Below are 27,493 nucleotides of genomic sequence, written 5' to 3'. Positions count from 1 at the left end.
CCTAAACCCTAAAACACTCCCCCAGCACCACTCCCTACACTACACAAACACCCCTGCACTACCCTAAACCCTAAAAAACTACCCCAGCACGACCCCCTACACTACCCGAACACCACTGCTCTAACCAAAACTCTAAAACACTACCCCAGCACGACCCCCTACACTACCCAAATACCACAGCACTACCATAAACCCTAAAACACTACCCGCTACACGACCCCCTACAGCATGACTCCCTACACTGCCCAAACAACACTGCACTACCCTAAACTCTAAATCTACCCCCAGCATGACCCCCTACACTACCCAAACACTGCTGCACTACTCTAAACCCTAAATCTACCCTCAGCACGACCCCCTACACTACTCAAAAACCACTGAACTACCCTAAACCCTAAGAACTACCCCAGCACGACCCCCTACACAACACAAACACCACTGCACTGCCCTAAACCCTAAAACACTACCCCAGCACGATCCCCTACACTACACAAACTCCACTGCACTACCCTACACCCTAAATCTACCTCAAGCACGACCCCCTACACAACACAAACACCACTGCACTACCCTAAACCCTAAACCACTACCCCCAGCACGACCCCCTACACTACCCAAACACCACTGCACTGCCCTAAACACAACACCCAGCACGACACCCTACACTACAGAAACACCACTGCACTACCTTAAACCCTAAAACACTCCCTCCAGCACGACTCCCTACACTCCCCAAACACCAATGCACTACCCTAAACCCTAAATCTACCCCCAGCACGACCCCCTACACTATCGAAACACCACTGTACTACCCTAAACCCTAAATCTACCCTCAGCACGACCCCCTACACTACTCAAAAACCACTGCAGTACCCTAAACCCTAAATCTACCCCCAGCCCGACCCCCTACACTACTCAAACACCACTGCACTACCCTAAACCCTAAACCACTATCCCCTGCACGACCCCCTACACTACCCAAACACCACTGCACTGCACTAAACACTACCCCCAGCACGACACCCTACACTACCCAAACACAACTCCAATACCCTAAACCCTAAAACACTCCCCAGCACCACTCCCTACACTACCCAAACACCACTGCACTACCCTAAACCCTAAAACACTACCCCCAGAATGACCCCTACACTACCCAAACACCACTGCACTGTCCCAAACCCTAAAACACTACACCCAGCATGACCCACTACACTACCCAAACCCCACTGTACCACCCTAAACCCTAAAACACTCCCCCCAGCATGACTCCCTATACTACCCAAACAACACTGCACTACCCTAAACCCTAAATCTACCCCCAGCATGACCCCCTACACTACCAAAACACCACTGCACTACTCTAAACCCTAAATCTACCCTCAGCACGACCCCCTACATTACTCAAAAACCACTGAACTACCCTAAACCCTAAGACACTACCCCAGCACGACCCCCTACACTACACAAACACCCCTGCACTACCCTACACCCTAAAACTACCTCAAGCACGACCCCCTACACAACACAAACACCACTGCACCACCCTAAACCCTAAACCACTACCCCCAGCACGACCCCCTACACTACCCAAAAACCACTGCACTGCCCTAAACACGACCCCCAGCACGACACCCTACACTACAGAAACACCACTGCACTACCCTAAACCCTAACACACTACGCCCAGCACGACTCCCTACACTCCCGGAACACCACTGCAATACCCTAAACCCTAAATCTACCCCCAGCACGACCCCCTACACTACCGAAACACCACTGTACTACCCTAAACCCTAAATCTACCCTCAGCACGACCCCCTACACTACTCAAATACCACTGCAGTACCCTAAACCCTAAATCTACCCCCAGCCCGACCCCCTACACTACTCAAACACCACTGCACTACCCTAAACCCTAAACCACTACCCCCAGCACGACCCCCTACACTACCCAAACACCACTGCACTGCACTAAACACTACCCCCAGCACGACACCCTACACTACCCAAACACCACTGCAATACCCTAAACCCTAAAACACTCCCCCAGCACGAATCCCTACACTCCCCAAACACCACTGCACTACCCTAAACCCTAAATCTGCCGCCAGCACGCCCCCTACACTACCGAAACTCCACAGCACTGCCCTAAACACTACCCCCAGCATGACACCCTACACTACCCAAACACAACTCCAATACCCTAAACCCTAAAACACTCCCCAGCACCACTCCCTAGACTACCCAAACACCACTGCACTACCCTAAACCCTAAAACACTACCCCCAGCACGACCCCCTACTCTACTCGAACACCACTGCACTACCCTAAACCCTAAAACACTACCTCCAGCACGACCCCTACACCACCCAAACACCACTGCACTACCCTAAACCCTAAAACACTACCCTCAGCACGACCCCCTAAACTACCCTAACACCACTGCACTACCCTAAACCCTAAAACACTACCTACAGCACGACCACCTACACTACCAAAACACCACTGCACTACCCTAAGCCCTAAAACACTACCCCAGCACATCCCCCTACACTACCCAAACACCACTGCACTGCCCTAAACCCTAAAACACTACCCCCAGCATGACCCCCTACACTGGATGAACACCACTGCACTGCCCTAAACTTTAAAACACTACCCCCGGCACGACCCCCTACACAACCCAAACACCAGTGCACTACCCTAAACCCTAAAACACTACCTCCAGCATGACCCGCTATACTACACAAACACCAATGCACTACCCTAAACCTTAAAACACTACCCCCAGCACGACCCCCTACACTACCCAAACAGCACTGCACTACCCTAAACCCTAAAACACTAATGAGACATGACCCCCTACACTACCCAAACACCACTTACTACCCTAAACCCTAAAACACTACCCGCAGCAAGACCCCCTACACTACCCAAAGACCACTGCACTACCCTAAACCCTAAAACACTACCCCCAAACGAACCCCTACACTACCCAAAGACCACTGTGCTACAATAAACCCTAAAACACTAATGAGGCATGACGCCCTACACTACCCAAACACCACTGCACAACCCTAAACCCTAAAACACTACCTGCAGCACAACCCCCTATACTACCCAAAGACCACTACACTACCCTAAACCCTAAAACACTACCCCCAAATGACCCCCTAAACTACCCAAAGACCACTGTACTACCCTAAACCCTAAAACACGACCCCCTACACTACACAAACACCACTGCAGTATGCTAAACCCTAAAACACTACCCCAAGCACAACCCCCTACAATACCCAAACACCACTGCACTACCCTAAACCCTAAAACACTACCAAGGCATGACCCCCTACACTACCCAAACCACCTGCACAAGCCTAAACCCTAAAACACTACCACCAGCACAACCCCCTACACTACTCAAAGACCACTGAACTACCCTAAACCCTAAAACACTATCCCTCACACGACCCCCTACACTACCCAAACACCACTGCACTACCCTAAACCCTAAAACACTCCCCCCAGCACGACCCCTTACACTTCCCAAACACCACTGCACTAACATAAACCCTACCAAACTACGCCAAGCATGATCCCCTACTCTACCCAAAGACCACAGTACTACCCTAAACCCTAAAACACAACCCCTACACTACACAAACGCCACTGCACTACCATAAACCCTAAAACACTACCCCAACACTACACAAACACAACTGCACTACCCTTAGACCCTAAAACACTACCCCAGCACGACCCCGTACACTACACAAACAGCACTGCACTACCCTAAACCCTAAAACACTACCCCAGCACGACCCCCTACACTACCCAAACACCACTGCTTACCCTAGTCCCTAAAACACTACCCCCAGCAGTACCCCTCACACTGCCCGAACACCACTGCACTGCCCTAAACACTAAAACACTGTTCCCAGCAGTACCCCCTACATTGCCCGAACACCACTGCACTGCCATAAACTCTAAAACACCACTCCCTGCACGACCAACTACACTGCCCAAACACCACTGCACTGCCCTAAACCTTAAAACACCAACATCCTGCATGAACCCCTACACTGCCCGAACACCACTGCACTGCCCTAAATCCTGAAACACCACCCCCCCTGCACAACCCCCCACACTGCCCGAACACCACTGTACTACCCTAAACCCTAAAACACTACCCCAGCACGATCCCCTACACTACACCAACACCACTGCACTACCCTAAACCCTAAATCTACCTCAAGCACGACCCCCTACACAACACAAACACCACTGCACTACCCTAAACCCTAAACCACTACCCCCAGCACGACCCCCTACACTACCCAAACACCACTGCACTGCCCTAAACACTACCCCCAGCATGACACCCTACACTACCCAAACACCACTGCAATACCCTAAACCCTAAAACACTCCCCCAGGATGACTCCCTACACTCCCCAAACACCACTGCACTACCCTAAACCTCTAAATCTACCCCCAGCACGACCCACTAATCTACCGAAACACCACTGCACTACCCTAAACCGTAAATCTACCCTCAGCACGACTCCCTACACTACTCAAAAACCACTGCAGTAGCCTAAACCCTAAATCTACCCCCAGCCCGACCCACTTCACTATTCAAACACCACTGCACTATCCTAAACCACTACCCCCAGCACGACCCCCTACACTACCCAAACACCACTGCACTGCCCTAAACACTACCCCCAGCACGACACCCTACACTACCCAAACACCACTGCACTAACATAAACCCTAAAACACTACGCCAAGCATGATCCCCTACTCTACCCAAAGACCACTGTGCTACCCTAAACCCTAAAACACGACCCCTACACTACACAAACACCACTGCAGTATCCTAAACCCTAACACACTACCCCCAGCACGACCCCTACACTACACAAACTTCACTGCACTACCATAAACCCTAAAACACTACCCCGACACTACACAAACACGACTGCACTACCCCTAAACCCTACCCCCAGCAGTACCCCTCACACTACCCGAACACCACTGCACTGCCCTAAACCCTAAAACACTACTCCCAGCAGTACCCCCTACATTGCCCGAACACCACTGCACTGCCATAAACCCTAAAACACCACTCCCTGCACGACCCCCTACACTGCCCAAACACCACTGCACTGCCCTACACCCTACAACACCACCCCCCTACATGAACCCCTACACTGCCCGAACACCACTGCACTGCCCTTAATCCTAAAACACCACCCCCCTGCATGACCCCCTACACTGCTAGAACACCACTGCACTACCCTAAACCCTAAAACACTACCCCAGCACGATCCCCTACACTACACAAACACCACTGCACTACCCTAAACCCTAAATCTACCTCAAGCACGACCAACTACACAACACAAACACCACTGCACTACCCTAAACCCTAAACCACTACCCCCAGCACGACCCCCTACACTACCCAAACACCACAGCACTGCCCTAAACACTACCCCCAGCACGACACCCTACACTACCCAAACACAACTGCAATACCCTAAACCCTAAAACACTCCCCCAGCATGACTCCCTACACTCCCCAAACACCACTGCACTACCCTAAACCTCTAAATCTACCCCCAGCACGACCCACTACACTACCGAAACACCACTGCACTACCCTAAACCGTAAATCTACCCTCAGCACGACCTCCTACACTACTCAAAAACCACTGCAGTAGCCTAAACCCTAAATCTACCCCCAGCCCGACCCCCTACACTACTCAAACACCACTGCACTATCCTAAACCACTACCCCCAGCACGACCCCCTACACTACCCAAACACCACTGCACTGCCCTAAACACTACCCCAAGCACGAAACCCTACACTACCCAAACACAACTTCAATACCATAAACCCTAAAACACTCCCCAGCACCACTCCCTACACTACGCAAACACCACTGCACTACCCTAAACCCTAAAACACTACCCCCAGAATGACCCCCTACACTACACAAACACAACTGCACTACCATAAACCCTAAGACACTTCCCCCTACACTACACAATCACCACTGCACCATCCTAAACCCTAAAACACTACCCCCAGCATGACCCCCTACACTACCCGAACACCACTGCTCTACCCAAAACTCTAAAACACTACCCCAGCACGACCCCCTACAATACCCAAACACCACAGCACTATACTAAACCCAACATACACTACCACTAGCACGACCCCCTACACTACACAAACACCACTGCACTACCCTAAACCCTAAAACACTCCCCCAGCACCACTCCCTACACTACACAAACACCCCTGCACTACCCTAAACCCTAAAAAACTACCCCAGCACGACCCCCTACACTACCCGAACACCACTGCTCTAACCAAAACTCTAAAACACTACCCCAGCACGACCCCCTACACTACCCAAATACCACAGCACTACCATAAACCCAAAAACACTACCCGCTACACGACCCCCTACAGCATGACTCCCTACACTGCCCAAACAACACTGCACTACCCTAAACTTTAAATCTACCCCCAGCATGAACCCCTACACTACCCAAACACTACTGCACTACTCTAAACCCTAAATCTACCCTCAGCACGACCCCCTACACTACTCAAAAACCACTGAACTACCCTAAACCCTAAGAACTACCCCAGCACGACCCCCTACACAACACAAACACCACTGCACTGCCCTAAACCCTAAAACACTACCCCAGCACGATCCCCTACACTACACAAACTCCACTGCACTACCCTACACCCTAAATCTACCTCAAGCACGACCCCCTACACAACACAAACACCACTGCACTACCCTAAACCCTAAACCACTACCCCCAGCACGACCCCCTACACTACCCAAACACCACTGCACTGCCCTAAACACAACACCCAGCACGACACCCTACACTACAGAAACACCACTGCACTACCTTAAACCCTAAAACACTCCCTCCAGCACGACTCCCTACACTCCCCAAACACCAATGCACTACCCTAAACCCTAAATCTACCCCCAGCACGACCCCCTACACTATCGAAACACCACTGTACTACCCTAAACCCTAAATCTACCCTCAGCACGACCCCCTACACTACTCAAAAACCACTGCAGTACCCTAAACCCTAAATCTACCCCCAGCCCGAACCCCTACACTACCCAAACACCACTGCACTGCACTAAACACTACCCCCAGCACGACACCCTACACTACCCAAACACCACTGCACTACCCTAAACCCTAAAACACTACCCTCAGCACGACCCCCTAAACTACCCTAACACCACTGCATTACCCTAAACCCTAAAACACTACCTACAGCACGACCACCTACACTACCAAAACACCACTGCACTACCCTAAGCCCTAAAACAGTACCCCAGCACAACCCCTACACTACCCAAACACCACTGCACTGCCCTAAACCCTAAAACACTACCCCCAGCACGACCCCCTACACGACCCAAACACCAGTGCACTACCCTAAACCCTAAAACACTACCCCCAGCACGACCCCCTACACTACCCAAACACCACTGCACTACCCTAAACCCTAAACCTACCCCCAGCACGACCCCATACACTAAACGAACACCACTGCACTACCCTAAACCCTACAACACTCCCAGCACGACTCCCTACACTACCCTAACACCACTGAACTACCCTAAACCCTGAAACACTACCCACAGCACAACTCCCTACACTACACAATCACCACTGCACTGCCCTAAACCCTAAAACACTACCCCCAGCACGACCCCCTACACTAGATAAACACCACTGCACTGCCCTAAACCCTAAAACACTACCCCCAGCAGGACCCCCTACACTACCCAAACATCACTGCAGAACCCTAAACCCTAAAACACTACCCCCAGCATGACCCGCTACACTACACAAACACCAATGCACTACCCTAAAACACTACCCCCAGCACGACCCCCTACACTAGCCAAACACCACTGCACTACCCTAAACCCTAAAACACGACCCCCAGCACGACCCCCTACACTACACAAACACCACTGCACTACCATAAACCCTAAAACACTACCCCTACAATACCCAAAAACCACTGCACTACCCTAAACCCTAAAACACTACCCCCAGCAGTACCCCTCAAACTACCCAAACACCACTGCACTACCCTAAACCGTGAAACACTACCCCCAGCAGTACCCCCTACACTACCCAAACACCACTGCACTACCCTAAACCCTAAAACACTACCTCTAGCAGTACCCCCTACACTATCCAACCACCACTGCACTACCCAAAACCCTAAACTACTACCCCAGCACGACCCCCTACACTACCCAAACACCACTGCACTGCCCTAAACCCTAAAACACTACCCCAGCACGACCCCCTATATTACTAAAACACCACTACACTACACTAAACCCTAAAATACTCCCCCAGCACGACTCCCAAAACTACCCAAACACCACTGCACTACCCTAAACCCTAAATCTACCCCCAGCACGACCCTCTACACTACCCAAACACCACTGCACTACCATAAAGCCTAAATCAACCCTCAGCACTACCCCCTACACTACCCAAATACCACTGCAGTACCCTAAACCCTAAAACACTACCCCCAGCATGACCCCCTACACTACCCAAACAACACTGCACTACCCTAAACCCTAAAATACTACCCCAGCACGATCCCCTACACTACCCAAACACCACTGCACTACCCTAAACCCTAAAACACTACCTCCAACAGTACCCCCTACACTACCCAAATACCACTGCACTACCCTAAACCCTAAAGCACTACCCCCAGCACGACCCCCTACACTACCCAAACACCACTGCACTGCCCTAAACCCTAAAACACTACCCCCAGTATGACCCACTACACTACCCAAACACCACTGTACTACCCTAAACCCTAAAACACTCCCCCCAGCATGACTCCCTGCACTACCCAAACAACACTGCACTACCCTAAACCCTAAATCTACCCCCAGCATGACCCCCTACACTACCCAAACACCACTGCACTACTCTAAACCCTAAACCACTACCCGCAGCACGACCCCCTATACTACCCAAACACCACTGCACTGCCCTAAACACTACCCCGAGCACGACACCCTACACTACACAAACACTACTGCACTATCCTAAACCCTAAAACACTCACCCCAGCACGACTCCCTACACTCCCCAAACACCACTGCACTACCCTAAACCCTAAATCTACCCCCAGCACGACCCCCTACACTACCGAAACTCCACTGTACTACCCTAAACCCTAAATCTACCCTCAGCACGACCCCATACACTACTCAAAAACCACTGCAGTACCCTAAACCCTAAATCTACCCCCAGCCTGACCCCCTACACTACTCAAACACCACTGCACTATCCTAAACCCTAAAACACTACCCTCAGCATGACCCCCTACACTACCCGAACACCACTGCACTACCCTGAACCCTAAAACACTACCCCAGCACGATCCCCTACACTACACAAATACCACTGCACTACCCTAATTCCTAAATCTACCTGAAGCACGACCCCCTACACAACACAAACACCACTGCACTACCCTAAACCCTAAACCACTACCCCTAGCACGACCCCCTACACTACTCCAACACCACTGCACTATCCTAAACCCTAAACCACTATCCCCAGCACGACCCCCTACACTACCCAAACACCACTGCACAGCCCTAAACACTACCCCCAGCACGACACCCTACACTACCCAAACACAACTCCAATACCCTAAACCCTAAAACACTCCCCAGCACCACTCCCTACACTACCCAAACACCACTGCACTACCCTAAACCCTAAAACACTACCCCCAGCACAACCCCCTACTCTACCCGAACACCACTGCACTACCCTAAACCCTAAAACACTACCCCCAGCACGACCCCCTACACCACCCAAACACCACTGCACTACCTTAAACCCTAAAACACTACCCTCAGCACGACCCCCTAAACTACCCTAACACCACTGCACTACCATAAACCCTAAAACACTACCTACAGCATGACCACCTACACTACCAAAACACCACTGCACTACCCTAAGCCCTAAAACACTACCCCAGCACAACCCCCTACACTACCCAAACACCACTGTACTGCCCTAAACCCTAAAACACTACCCTCAGCATGACCCCCTACACTGGATGAACACCACTGCACTGCTCTAAACCTTAAATCACTACCCCCAGCACGACCCCCTACGCGACCCAAACACCAGTGCACTACCCTAAACCCTAAAACTCTACCCCCAGCACGACCCGCTATACTACACAAACACCAATGCAATACCCTAAACCTTAAAACACTAGCCCCAGCATGACCCCCTACACTACCCAAACACCACTGCACTACCCTAAACCCTAAAACACTAATGAGGCATGACCCCCTACACTACCCAAACACCACTTACTACCCTAAACCCTAAAACACTACCCACAGCACGACCCCCTACACTACCCAAAGACCACTGCACTACCCTAAACCCTAAAACACTACCCCCAAACGACCCCCTATACTACCCAAAGACCACTGTACTACCCTAAACCCTAAAACACTAATGAGGCATGACGCCTTACACTACCCAAACACCACTGCACAACCCTAAACCCTAAAACTCTACCTGCAGCACAACCCCCTACACTACCCAAAGACCACTACACTACCCTAAACCCTAAAACACTAACCCCAAACGACCCCCAACACTACCCAAAGACCACTGTACTACCCTAAACCATAAAACACGACCCCCTACACTACACAAACACCACTGCAGTATCCTAAACCCTAAAACACTACCACCAGCACAACCCCTACACTACTCAAAGACCACTGCACTACCCTAAACCCTAAAACACTACCCCTCACATGACCCCCTACACTACCCAAACACCACTGCACTACCCTAAACCCTAAAACACTCCCCCAGCACGACCCCCTACACAACCCAAACACCACTGCACTAACATAAACCCTAAAACACTACGCCAAGCATGATCCCCTACTCTACCCAAAGACCACTGTACTACCCTAAACCCTAAAACACAACCCCTACACTACACAAACGCCACTGCACTACCATAAACCCTAAAACACTACCCCGACACTACACAAACACGACTGCACTACCCTTAAACCCTAAAACACTACCCCCAGCACGACCCCGTACACTACACAAACAGCACTGCACTACCCTAAACCCTAAAACACTACCCCAGCACGACCCCCTACACTACCCAAACACCACTGCTTACCCTAAACCCTAAAACACTACCCCCAGCAGTACCCCTCACACTGCCCGAACACCACTGCACTGCCCTAAACCCTAAAACACTACTCCCAGCAGTACCCCCTACATTGCCCGAACACCACTGCACTGCCATAAACACTAAAACACCACTCCCTGCACGACCCCCTACACTGCCCAAACGCCACTGCACTGCCCTAAACCCTAAAATACCAACACCCTGCATGAACCCCTACACTTTCCGAACACCACTGCACTGCCCTAAATCCTAAAACACCACCCCCCTGCATGACCCCCTACACTGCCCGAACACCACTGTACTACCCTAAACCCTAAAACACTACCCCAGCACGATCCCCTACACTACACGAACACCACTGCATTACCCTAAACCCTAAATCTACCTCAAGCACGACCCCCTACACAACACAAACACCACTGCACTACCCTAAACCCTAAACCACTACCCCCAGCACGACCCCCTACACTACCCAAACACAACTGCACTGCCCTAAACACTACCCCCAGCACGACACCCTACACTACCCAAACACCATTGCAATACCCTAAACCCTAAAACACTCCCCCAGCATGACTCCCTACACTCCCCAAACACCACTGCACTACCCTAAACCCTAAATGTACCCCCAGTACGACCCCCTACACTACCCAAACACCACTGCACTACCCTAAACCCTAAACACTACCCCAGCACGACCCCCTACACTACCCAAACACCACTGCACTGCCCTAAACCCTAAAACACTACCCCCAGCACGACCCCCTACACCACCCAAACACCACTGCACTACCCTAAACCCTAAAACACTACCCTCAGCACGACCCCCTAAACTACCCTAACACCACTGCACTACCATAAACCCTAAAACACCACTCCCTGCACGACCCCCTACACTGCCCGAACACCACTGCACTGCCCTAAATCCTGAAACACCACCCCTGCACGACCCCCTACACTGCCCGAACACCACTGCACTACCCTAAACCATAAAACACTACCCCAGCACGATCCCCTACACTACACAAACACCACTGCACTACCCTAAACCCTAAATCTACCTCAAGCACGACCCCTACACAACACAAACACCACTGCACTACCCTAAACCCTGAACCACGACCCCCTACACTACTCAAACACCACTGCACTGCCCTAAACACTACCCACAGCACGACACCCTACACTACCCAAACACCACTACAATACCCTAAACCCTAAAACACTCCACCAGCATGACCCACTACACTACCGAAACACCACTGCACTACCCTAAACCGTAAATCTACCCTCAGCACGAACCCCTACACTACTCAAAAACCACTGCAGTAGCCTAAACCCTAAATCTACCCCCAGCCCGACCACCTACACTACCCAAACACAACTGCACTGCCCTAAACACTACCCCCAGCACAACACCCTACACTACCCAAACACAACTCCAATACCCTAAACCCTAAAACACTCCCTAGCACCACTCCCTACACTACCCAAACACCACTACACTACCCTAAACCCTAAAACACTACCCCCAGAATGACCCCCTACACTACACAAACACGACTGCACTACCATAAACCCTAAGACACTTCCCCCTACACTACACAATCACCGCTGCACCACCCTAAACCCTAAAACACTACCCCCAGCATGACCCCCTACACTACCCGAACACCACTGCTCTACCCAAAACTCTAAAACACTATCCCAGCACGACCCCCTACACTACCCAAACACCACTGCACTACATGAAACCCAACATACACTACCGCCAGCACGACCCCTATACTACACAAACACCACTGCACTTTCCTAAACACTAAAACACTCCCCCAGCACCACTCCCTACACTACACAAACACCACTGCACTACCCTAAACCCTAAAAAACTACCCCCAGCATGACCCCCTACACTACCCGAACACCACTGCACTACCCTAAACCCTAAAACACTAACCCCAGCACGACCCCCTACACTACCCAAACACCACTGCACTACCCTAAACCCTACAACACTCCCAGCACGACTCCCTACACTACCCTAACACCACTGAACTACCCTAAACCCTGAAACACTACCCACAGCACAACTCCCTACACTACACAAACACCACTGCACTGCCCTAAACCCTAAAACACTACCCCCAGCACGACCCCCTACACTAGCCAAACCCCACTGCACTACCCTAAACCCTAAAATACGACCCCCTACAATACCCAAAAACCACTGCACTACCCTAAACCCTAAACCACTACCCCCAGCACGACCCCCCACACTACCCAAACACCACTGCACTGCCCTAAACACTACCCCCAGCACGACACCCTACACTACCCAAACACCACTGCAATACCCTAAACCCTAAAACACTCCCCCAGCATGACTCCCTACACTCCCCAAACACCACTGCACTACCCTAAACCTCTAAATCTACCCCAGCACGACCCACTACACTACCGAAACACCACTGCACTACCCTAAACTGTAACTCTACCCTCAACATGACCCCCTACACTACCCAAACACCACTGCACTGCCCTAAACACTACCCCCAGCACGACACCCCACACTACCCAAACACAACTGCACTAACATAAACCCTAAAACACTACGCCAAGCATGATCCCCTACTCTACCCAAAGACCACTGTACGACCCTAAACCCTAAAACACGACCCCTACACTAAACAAACACCACTGCAGTATCCTAAACCCTAACACACTACCCCCATCATGACCCCTATACTACACAAACGCCACTGCACTACCATAAACCCTAAAACACTACCCCGACACTACACAAACACGACTGCACTACCCCTAAACCCTAAAACACTACCCCCAGCAGTACGCCTCACACTGCCCGAACACCACTGCACTGCCCTAAACCCTAAAACACTACTCCCAGCTGTACCCCCTACATTGCCCGAACACCACTGCACTGCCATTAGCCCTAAAACACCACTCCCTGCACGAACCCCTACACTGCCCTAACACCACTGCACTGCCCTAAACCCTAAAACACCACCCCCTGCATGAACACCTACACTGCCCGAACACCACTGCACTGCCCTAAATCCTAAAAAACCACCCCCCTGCACGACCCCCTACACTGCCCGAACACCACTGCACTACCATAAACCCTAAAACACTACCCCAGCACGATCCCCTACACTACAAAAACACCACTGCACTACCCTAAACCCTAAATCTACCTCAAGCACGACCCCCTACACAACACAAACACCACTGCACTACCCTAAACCCTAAACCACTACCCCCAGCACGACCCCCTACACTACCCAAACACCACTGCAATACCCTAAAACACTCCCCCAGCATGACTCCCTACACTCCCCAAACACCACTGCACTATCCTAAACCTCCAAGTCTACCCCAGCACGACCCACTACACTACCGAAACACCACTGCACTACGCTAAACCGTAAATCTACCCTCAGCACGAACCCCTACACTACTCAAAAACCACTGCAGTAGCCTAAACCCTAAATCTACCCCCAGCCCGACCCCCTACACTACTCAAACACCACTGCACTATCCTAAACCACTACCCCCAGCACGACCCCCTACACTACCCAAACACAACTGCACTGCCCTAAACACTACCCCCAGCACGACACCCTACACTACCCAAACACAACTCCAATACCCTAAACCCTAAAACACTCCCCAGCACCACTCCCTACACTACCCAAACACCCCTGCACTACCCTAAACCCTAAAACACTACCCCCAGAATGATCCCCTACACTACACAAACACCACTGCACTACCATAAACCCTAAGACACTTCCCCCTAAAAACACAATCACCACTGCACCATCCTAAACCCTAAAACACTACCCCCAGCATGACCCCCTACACTACCCGAACACCACTGCTCTACCCAAAACTCTAAAACACTATCTCAGTACGACCCCCTACACTACCCAAACACCACTGCACTAAACTAAACCCAACATACACTTCCGCCAGCCCGACCCCTACACTAAAAAAACACCACTACACTATCCTAAACCCTAAAACACTCCCCCAGCACCACTCCCTACACTACACAAACACCACTGCACTACCCTAAACCCTAAAAAACTACCCCCAGCATGACCCCCTACACTACCCGAACACCACTGCACTACCCTAAACCCTAAAACACTACCCCCAGCACGACCCCCTACACTACCCAAACACCACTGCACTACCCTAAACCCTAAAACACTCCCAGCACGAATCCCTACACTACCCTAACACCACTGAACTACCCTAAACCCTGAAACACTACCCACAGCACAACTCCCTACACTACACAAACACCACTGCACTGCCCTAAACCCTAAAACACTACCCCCAGCACGACCCCCTACACTAGCCAAACACCACAGCACTACCCTAAACCTTAAAATACGACCCCCTACACTACACAAACACCACTGAACTACCCTAAACCCTAAAACACTACCCCCAGCACGACCCCCTACACTACACAAACACCACTGCACTACCCTAAACCCTAAAACACTACCCCCTACAATACCCAAAAACCACTGCACTACCCTAAACCCTAAAACACTACCCCCAGCAATACCCCTCAAACTACCCAAACACCACTGCACTACACTAAACCGTGAAACACTACCCCCAGCAGTACCCCCTACACAACCCAAACACCACTGCACTACCCTGAACCCTAAAACACTACCTCCAGCAGTACCCCCTACACTACCCAACCACCACTGCACTACCCTAAACCCTAAACTACTACCCCCAGCACGACCCCCTACACGACCCAAACACCACTGCACTGCCCTAAACCCTAAAACACTACCCCAGCACGACCCCCTATATTACCAAAACACCACTGCACTACCCTAAACCCTAAATCTACCCCCAGCACGACACTCTACACTACCCAAACACCACTGCACTACCCTAAAGCCTATATCAACCCTCAGCACGACCCCCTACACTACCCAAACACCACTGCAGTACCCTAAACCCTAAAACACTACCCCCAGCATGACCCCCTACACTACCCAAACACTACTGCACTACCCTAAACCCTAAAATACTACCCCAGCACGACCCCCTACACTACCCAAACCCCACTGCACTACCCTACACCCTAAAACACTACCCCCAACAGTACCCCCTACACTACCCAATTACCACTGCACTACCCTAAACCCTAAACCACTACCACCAGCACGACCCCCTACACTACCCAAACACCACTGCACTGCCCTAAACCCTAAAACACTATCCCCAGAATGACCCCCTACACTACCCAAACACCACTGTACTTCCCTAAACCCTAAAACACTCCCCCCAGCATGACTCCCTATACTAGCCAAACAACACTGCACTACCCTAAACCCTAAATCTACCCCCAGCACGACCCCCTACACTACCCAAACACCACTGCACTATCCTAAACCCTAAAACACTACCCCAGCATGACCCCCTACACTACCCAAACACCACTGCACTGCCCTAAACCCTAAAACACTACCCCCAGCACGACCCCCTACACCACCCAAACACCACTGCACTACCCTAAACCCTAAAACACTACCCTCAGCACGACCCCCTACACTACACAAACACCACTGCACTACCCTAAGCCCTAAAACACTACCCCAGCACAACCCCCTACACTACCCAAACACCACTGTACTGCCCTAAACCCTAAAACACTACCCCCAGCATGACACCCTACACTACACAAACACCACTGCACTACCCTAAATCCTAAAACACTACCCACAGCACGACCCCCTGCACTACCCAAAGACCACTGCACTACCCTAAACCCTAAAACACTACCCCCAAACGACCCCCTACACTACCCAAAGACCACTGTACTACCCTAAACCCTAAAACACTAATGAGGCATGACGCCTTACACTACCCAAACACCACTGCACAACCCTAAACCCTAAAACACTACCTGCAGCACAACCCCCTACACTTCCCAAAGACCACTACACTACCCTAAACCCTAAAACACTACCCCCAAACGACCCCCATCACTACCCAAAGACCACTGTACTACCCTAAACCATAAAACACGACCCCCTACACTACCCAAAAACCACTGCACTATCCTAAACCCTAAAACACTACCCCAGCACGACCCCCCACACTACCCAAACACCACTGCACTGCCCTAAACCCTAAAACACTACCCCCAGCACGACCCCCTACACCACCCAAACACCACTGCACTACCCTAAACCCTAAAACTCTACCCTCAGCACGACCCCCTACACTACACAAACACCACTGCACTACCCTAAGCCCTAAAACACTACCCCAGCACAACCCCCTACACTACCCAAACACCACTGTACGGCCCTAAACCCTAAAACACTACCCCCAGCATGACACCCTACACTACACAAACACCACTGCACTACCCTAAACCCTAAAACACTCCCCCCAGCATGACTCCCTATACTACCCAAACAACACTGCACTACCCTAACCCCTAAATCTACCCCCAGCACGACCCCCTACACTACCCAAACACCACTGCACTACCCTAAACCCTAAAACACTACCCCAGCACGACCCCCTACACTACTCAAACACCACTGCACTGCCCTAAACCCTAAAACACTACCCCTAGCACGACCCCCTACACCACCCAAACACCACTGCACTACCCTAAACCCTAAAACACTACCCTCAGCACGACCCCCTACACTACACAAACACCACTGCACTACCCTAAGCCCTAAAACACTACCCCAGCACAACCCCCTACACTACCCAAACACCACTGCACTGCTCTAAACCTTAAATCACTACCCCCAGCACGACCCGCTACGCGACCCAAACACCAGTGCACTACCCTAAACCCTAAACTCTACCCCCAGCACGACCCGCTATACTACACAAACACCAATGCAATACCCTAAACCTTAAAACACTAGCCCCAGCATGACCCCCTACACTACCCAAACACCACTGCACTACCCTAAACCCTAAAACACTAATGAGGCATGACCCCCACACTACCCAAACACCACTTACTACCCTAAACCCTAAAACACTACCCACAGCACGACCCCCTACACTATCCAAAGACCACTGCACTACCCTAAACCCTAAAACACTACCCCCAAACGACCCCCTACACTACCCAAAGACCACTGTACTACCCTAAACCCTAAAACACTAATGAGGCATGACGCCTTACACTACCCAAACACCACTGCACAACCCTAAACCCTAAAACACTACCTGCAGCACAACCCCCTACACTACCCAAAGACCACTACACTACCCTAAACCCTAAAACACTACCCCCAAATGACCCCCATCACTACCCAAAGACCACTGTACTACCCTAAACCATAAAACACGACCCCCTACACTACACAAACACCACTGCAGTATCCTAAACCCTAAAACACTACCCCCTACAATACCCAAACCACCTGCACAAGCCTAAACCCTAAAACACTACCACCAGCACAACCCCTACACTACTCAAAGACCACTGCACTACCCTAAACCCTAAAACACTACCCCTCACATGACCCCCTACACTACCCAAACACCACTGCACTACCCTAAACCCTAAAACACTACCCCAGCACGACCCCCTACACTACCCAAACACCACTGCACTAACATAAACCCTAAAACACTACGCCAAGCATGATCCCCTACTCTACCCACAGACCACTGTACTACCCTAAACCCTAAAACACAACCCCTACACTACACAAACGCCACTACACTACCATAAACCCTAAAACACTACCCCGACACTACACAAACACGACTGCACTACCCTAAACCCTAAAACACTACCCCAGCACGACCCCGTATACTACACAAACAGCACTGCACTACCCTAAACCCTAAAACACTACCCCAGCACGACCCCCTACACTACCCAAACACCACTGCTTGCCCTAAACCCTAAAACACTACCCCCAGCAGTACCCCTCACACTGCCCGAACACCACTGCACTGCCCTAAACCCTAAAACACTACTCCCAGCAGTACCCCCTACATTGCCCGAACACCACTGCACTGCCATAAACACTAAAACACCACTCCCTGCACGACCCCCTACACTGCCCAAACACCACTGCACTGCCCTAAACCCTAAAATACCAACACCCTGCATGAACCCCTACACTTCCCGAACACCACTGCACTGCCCTAAATCCTAAAACACCACCCCCCTGCATGACCCCCTACACTGCCCGAACACCACTGTACTACCCTAAACCCTAAAACACTACCCCAGCACGATCCCCTACACTACACAAACACCACTGCATTACCCTAAACCCTAAACCACTACCCCCAGCACGACCCCCTACACTACCCAAACACCACTGCACTACCCTAAACCCTAAACCACTACCCCCAGCACGACCCCCTACACTACCCAAACACCACTGCACTGCCCTAAACACTACCCCCAGCACGACACCCTACACTACCCAAACACCATTGCAATACCCTAAACCCTAAAACACTCCCCCAGCATGACTCCCTACACTCCCCAAACACCACTGCACTACCCTAAACCCTAAATGTACCCCCAGTACGACCCCCTAAACTACCCAAACACCACTGCACTACCCTAAACCCTAAACACTACCCCAGCATGACCCCTACACTACCCAAACACCACTGCACTGCCCTAAACCCTAAAACACTACCCCCAGCACGACCCCCTACACCACCCAAACACCACTGCACTACCCTAAACCCTAAAACACTACCCTCAGCACGACCCCCTAAACTACCCTAACACCACTGCACTACCATAAACCCTAAAACACCACTCCCTGCACGACCCCCTACACTGCCCGAACACCACTGCACTGCCCTAAATCCTAAAACACCACCCCCCTGCACGACCCCCTACACTGCCCGAACACCACTGCACTACCCTAAACCATAAAACACTACCCCAGCACGATCCCCTACACTACACAAACACCACTGCACTACCCTAAACCCTAAATCTACCTCAAGCACGACCCCCTACACAACACAAACACCACTGCACTACCCTAAACCCTAAACCACTACCCCCAGCACGACCCCCTACACTACTCAAACACCACTGCACTGCCCTAAACCCTAAAACACTCCACCAGCACGACCCACTACACTACCGAAACACCACTGCACTACCCTAAACCGTAAATCTACCCTCAGCACGAACCCCTACACTACTCAAAAACCACTGCGGTAGCCTAAACCCTAAATCTACCCCCAGCCCGACCACCTACACTACTCAAACACCACTGCACTATCCTAAACAACTACCCCCAGCACGACCCCCTACACTACCCAAACACAACTGCACTGCCCTAAACACTACCCCCAGCATGACACCCTACACTACCCAAACACAACTCCAATACCCTAAACCCTAAAACACTCCCTAGCACCACTCCCTACACTACCCAAACACCACTACACTACCATAAACCCTAAAACACTACCCCCAGAATGACCCCCTACACTACACAAACACGACTGCACTACCATAAAACCTAAGACACTTCCCCCTACACTACACAATCACCACTGCACCACCCTAAACCCTTAAACACTACCCCCAGCATGACCCCCTACACTACCCGAACACCACTGCTCTACCCAAAACTCTAAAACACTATCCCAGCACGACCCCCTACACTACCCAAACACCACTGCACTACACTAAACCCAACATACACTACCGCCAGCACGACCCCTACACTACACAAACACCACTGCACTTTCCTAAACACTAAAACACTCCCCCAGCACCACTCCCTACACTACACAAACACCACTGCACTACCCTAAACCCTAAAAAACTACCCCCAGCATGACCCCCTACACTACCCGAACACCACTGCACTACCCTCAACCCTAAAACACTACCCCCAGCACGACCCCCTACACTACCCAAACACCACTGAACTACCCTAAACCCCACAACACTCCCAGCACGACTCCCTACACTACCCTAACACCACTGAACTACCCTAAACCCTGAAACACTACCAACAGCACAACTCCCTACACTACACAAACACCACTGCGCTGCCCTAAACCCTAAAACACTACCCCCAGCACGACCCCCTACACTAGCCAAACACCACTGCACTACCCTAAACCCTAAAATACGACCCCCTACAATACCCAAAAACCACTGCACTACCCTAAACCCTAAACCACTACCCCCAGCACGACCCCCCACACTACCCAAACACCACTGCACTGCCCTAAACACTACCCCCAGCACGACACCCTACACTACCCAAACACCACTGCAATACCCTAAACCCTAAAACACTCCCCCAGCATGACTCCCTACACTCCCCAAACACCACTGCACTACCCTAAACCTCTAAATCTACCCCCAGCACGACCCACTACACTACCGAAACACCACTGCACTACCCTAAACTGTAACTCTACCCTCAACATGACCCCCTACACTACCCAAACACCACTGCACTGCCCTAAACACTACCCCCAGCACGACACCCTACACTACCCAAACACAACTGCACTAACATAAACCCTAAAACACTACGCCAAGCATGATCCCCTACTCTACCCAAAGACCACTGTACTACCCTAAACCCTAAAACACGACCCCTACACTAAACAAACACCACTGCAGTATCCTAAACCCTAACACACTACCCCCATCACGACCCCTACACTACACAAACGCCACTGCACTACCCCTAAACCCTAAAACACTACCCCCAGCAGTACCCCTCACACTGCCCGAACACCACTGCACTGCCCTAAACCCTAAAACACTACTCCCAGCAGTACCCCCTACATTGCCCGAACACCACTGCACTGCCATTAGCCCTAAAACACCACTCCCTGCACGAACCCCTGCACTGCCCTAACACCACTGCACTGCCCTAAACCCTAAAACACCACCCCCTGCATGAACCCCTACACTGCCCGAACACCACTGCACTGCCCTAAATCCTAAAAAACCACCCCCCTGCACGACCCCCTACACTGCCCGAACACCACTGCACTACTATAAACCCTAAAACACTACCCCAGCACGATCCCCTACACTACACAAACACCACTGCACTACCCTAAACCCTAAATCTACCTCAAGCACGACCCCCTACACAACACAAACACCACTGCACTACCCTAAACCCTAAACCACTACCCCCAGCACGACCCCCTACACTACCCAAACACCACTGCAATACCCTAAAACACTCCCCCAGCATGACTCCCTACACTCCCCAAACACCACTGCACTACCCTAAACCTCTAAATCTACCCCCAGCACGACCCACTACACTACCGAAACACCACTGCACTACGCTAAACCGTAAATCTACCCTCAGCACGAACCCCTACACTACTCAAAAACCACTGCAGTAGCCTAAACCCTAAATCTACCCCCAGCCCGACCCCCTACACTACTCAAACACCACTGCACTATCCTAAACCACTACCCCCAGCACGACCCCCTACACTACCCAAACACAACTGCACTGCCCTAAACACTACCCCCAGCACGACACCCTACACTACCCAAACACAACTCCAATACCCTAAACCCTAAAACACTCCCCAGCACCACTCCCTACACTACCCAAACACCACTGCACTACACTAAACCCTAAAACCCTACCCCCAGAATGACCCCCTACACTACACAAACACCACTGCACTACCATAAACCCTAAGACACTTCCCCCTAAAAACACAATCACCACTGCACCATCCTAAACACTAAAACACTACCCCCAGCATGACCCCCTACACTACCCGAACACCACTGCTCTACCCAAAACTCTAAAACACTATCTCAGCACGAACCCCTACACTACCCAAACACCACTGCACTAAACTAAACCCAACATACACTACCGCCAGCCCGACCCCTACACTAAAAAAACACCACTACACTATCCTAAACCCTAAAACACTCCCCCAGCACCACTCCCTACACTACACAAACACCACTGCACTACCCTAAACCCTAAAAAACTACCCCCATCATGGCCCCCTACACTACCCGTACACCACTGCACTACCCTAAACCCTAAAACACTACCCCCAGCACGACCCCCTACACTACCCAAACACCACTGCACTACCCTAAACCCTAAAACACTCCCAGCACGACTCCCTACACTACCCTAACACCACTGAACTACCCTAAACCCTGAAACACTACCCAAAGCACAACTCCCTACACTACACAAACACCACTGCACTGCCCTAAACCCTAAAACACTACCCCCAGCACGACCCCCTACACTAGCCAAACACCACTGCACTACCCTAAACCCTAAAATACGACCCCCTACACTACACAAACACCACTGAACTACCCTAAACCCTAAAACACTACCCCAGCACGACCCCCTACACTACACAAACACCACTGCACTACCCTAAACCCTAAAACACCACCCCCTACAATACCCAAAAACCACTGCACTACCCTAAACCCTAAAACACTACCCCCAGCAATACCCCTCAAACTACCCAAACACCACTGCACTACCCTAAACCGTGAAACACTACCCCCAGCAGTACCCCCTACACAACCCAAACACCACTGCACTACCCTGAACCCTAAAACACTACCTCCAGCAGTACCCCCTACACTACCCAACTACCACTGCACTACCCTAAACCCTAAACTACTACCCCCAGCACGACCCCCTACACGACCCAAACACCACTGCACTGCCCTAAACCCTAAAACACTACCCCAGCACGACCCCCTATATTACCAAAACACCACTGCACTACCCTAAACCCTAAATCTACCCCCAGCACGACACTCTACACTACCCAAACACCACTGCACTACCCTAAAGCCTATATCAACCCTCAGCACGACCCCCTACACTACCCAAACACCACTGCAGTACCCTAAACCCTAAAACACTACCCCCAGCATGACCCCCTACACTACCCAAACACCACTGCACTACCCTAAACCCTAAAATACTACCCCAGCACGACCCCCTACACTACCCAAACCCCACTGCACTACCCTACACCCTAAAACACTACCCCCAACAGTAGCCCCTACACTACCCAATTACCACTGCACTACCCTAAACCCTAAACCACTACCCCCAGCACGACCCCCTACACTACCCAAACACCACTGCACTGCCCTAAACCCTAAAACACTCCCCCAGCACCACTCCCTACACTACACAAACACCACTGCACTACCCTAAACCCTAAAAAACTACCCCCAGCATGACCCCCTACACTACCCGAACACCACTGTACTACCCTATACCCTATAACACATTCCCCCCAACACGACCCCCTACACTACCCAAACACCACTGCACTACCCTAAATCCTACAACACTCCCAGCACGACTCCCTACACTACCCTAACACCACTGAACTTCCCTAAACCCTGAAACACTACCCACAGCACAACTCCCTACACTACACAAACACCACTGCACTGCCCTAAACCCTAAAACACTACCCCCAGCACGACCCCCTACACTAGCCAAACACCACTGCACTACCCTAAACCCTAAAATACGACCCCCTACAATACCCAAAAACCACTGCACTGCCCTAAACCCTAAACCACTACCCCCAGCACGACCCCCCACACTACCCAAACACCACTGCACTGCCCTAAACACTACCCCCAGCACGATACCCTACACTACCCAAACACCACTGCAATACCCTAAACCCTAAAACACTCCCCCAGCATGACTCCCTACACTCCCCAAACACCACTGCACTACCCTAAACCTCTAAATCTACCCCAGCACGACCCACTACACTACCGAAACACCACTGCACTACCCTAAACTGTAACTCTACCCTCAACATGACCCCCTACACTACCCAAACACCACTGCACTGCCCTAAACACTACCCCCAGCACGACACCCTACACTACCCAAACACAACTGCACTAACATAAACCCTAAAACACTACGCCAAGCATGATCCCCTACTCTACCCAAAGACCACTGTACTACCCTAAACCCTAAAACACGACCCCTACACTAAACAAACACCACTGCAGTATCCTAAACCCTAACACACTACCCCCATCACGACCCCTACACTACACAAACGCCACTGCACTACCATAAACCCTAAAACACTACCCCGACACTACACAAACACGACTGCACTACCCCTAAACCCTAAAACACTACCCCCAGCAGTACCCCTCACACTGCCCGAACACCACTGCACTGCCCTAAACCCTAAAACACTACTCCCAGCAGTACCCCCTACATTGCCCGAACACCACTGCACTGCCATTAGCCCTAAAACACCACTCCCTGCACGAACCCCTACACTGCCCTAACACCACTGCACTGCCCTAAACCCTAAAACACCACCCCCTGCATGAACCCCTACACTGCCCGAACACCACTGCACTGCCCTAAATCCTAAAAAACCACCCCCCTGCACGACCCCCTACACTGCCCGAACACCACTGCACTACCCTAAACCCTAAAACACTACCCCAGCACGATCCCCTACACTACACAAACACCACTGCACTACCCTAAACACTAAATCTACCACAAGCACGACCCCCTACACAACACAAACACCACTGCACTACCCTAAACCCTAAACCACTACCCCCAGCACGACCCCCTACACTACCCAAACACCACTGCAATACCCTAAAACACTCCCCCAGCATGACTCCCTACACTCCCCAAACACCACTGCACTACCCTAAACCTCTAAATCTACCCCCAGCACGACCCACTACACTACCGAAACACCACTGCACTACGCTAAACCGTAAATCTACCCTCAGCACGAACCCCTACACTACTCAAAAACCACTGCAGTAGCCTAAACCCTAAATCTACCCCCAGCCCGACCCCCTACACTACTCAAACACCACTGCACTATCCTAAACCACTACCCCCAGCACGACCCCCTACACTACCCAAACACAACTGCACTGCCCTAAACACTACCCCCAGCACGACACCCTACACTACCCAAACACAACTCCAATACCCTAAACCCTAAAACACTCCCCAGCACCACTCCCTACACTACCCAAACACCACTGCACTACACTAAACCCTAAAACCCTACCCCCAGAATGACCCCCTACACTACACAAACACCACTGCACTACCATAAACCCTAAGACACTTCCCCCTAAAAACACAATCACCACTGCACCATCCTAAACACTAAAACACTACCCCCAGCATGACCCCCTACACTACCCGAACACCACTGCTCTACCCAAAACTCTAAAACACTATCTCAGCACGACCCCCTACACTACCCAAACACCACTGCACTAAACTAAACCCAACATACACTACCGCCAGCCCGACCCCTACACTAAAAAAACACCACTACACTATCCTAAACCCTAAAACACTCCCCCAGCACCACTCCCTACACTACACAAACACCACTGCACTACCCTAAACCCTAAAAAACTACCCCCATCATGGCCCCCTACACTACCCGTACACCACTGCACTACCCTAAACCCTAAAACACTACCCCCAGCACGACCCCCTACACTACCCAAACACCACTGCACTACCCTAAACCCTAAAACACTCCCAGCACGACTCCCTACACTACCCTAACACCACTGAACTACCCTAAACCCTGAAACACTACCCAAAGCACAACTCCCTACACTACACAAACACCACTGCACTGCCCTAAACCCTAAAACACTACCCCCAGCACGACCCCCTACACTAGCCAAACACCACTGCACTACCCTAAACCCTAAAATACGACCCCCTACACTACACAAACACCACTGAACTACCCTAAACCCTAAAACACCACCCCCTACAATACCCAAAAACCACTGCACTACCCTAAACCCTAAAACACTACCCCCAGCAATACCCCTCAAACTACCCAAACACCACTGCACTACCCTAAACCGTGAAACACTACCCCCAGCAGTACCCCCTACACAACCCAAACACCACTGCACTACCCTGAACCCTAAAACACTACCTCCAGCAGTACCCCCTACACTACCCAACTACCACTGCACTACCCTAAACCCTAAACTACTACCCCCAGCACGACCCCCTACACGACCCAAACACCACTGCACTGCCCTAAACCCTAAAACACTACCCCAGCACGACCCCCTATATTACCA

This window comes from Triturus cristatus, chromosome 1_1 (assembly GCF_964204655.1).
Source record: "Triturus cristatus chromosome 1_1, aTriCri1.1, whole genome shotgun sequence".
In the NCBI taxonomy this organism is placed as follows: Eukaryota; Metazoa; Chordata; class Amphibia; order Caudata; family Salamandridae; genus Triturus; species Triturus cristatus.
Note: the sequence above shows the minus strand (reverse complement) of the source record.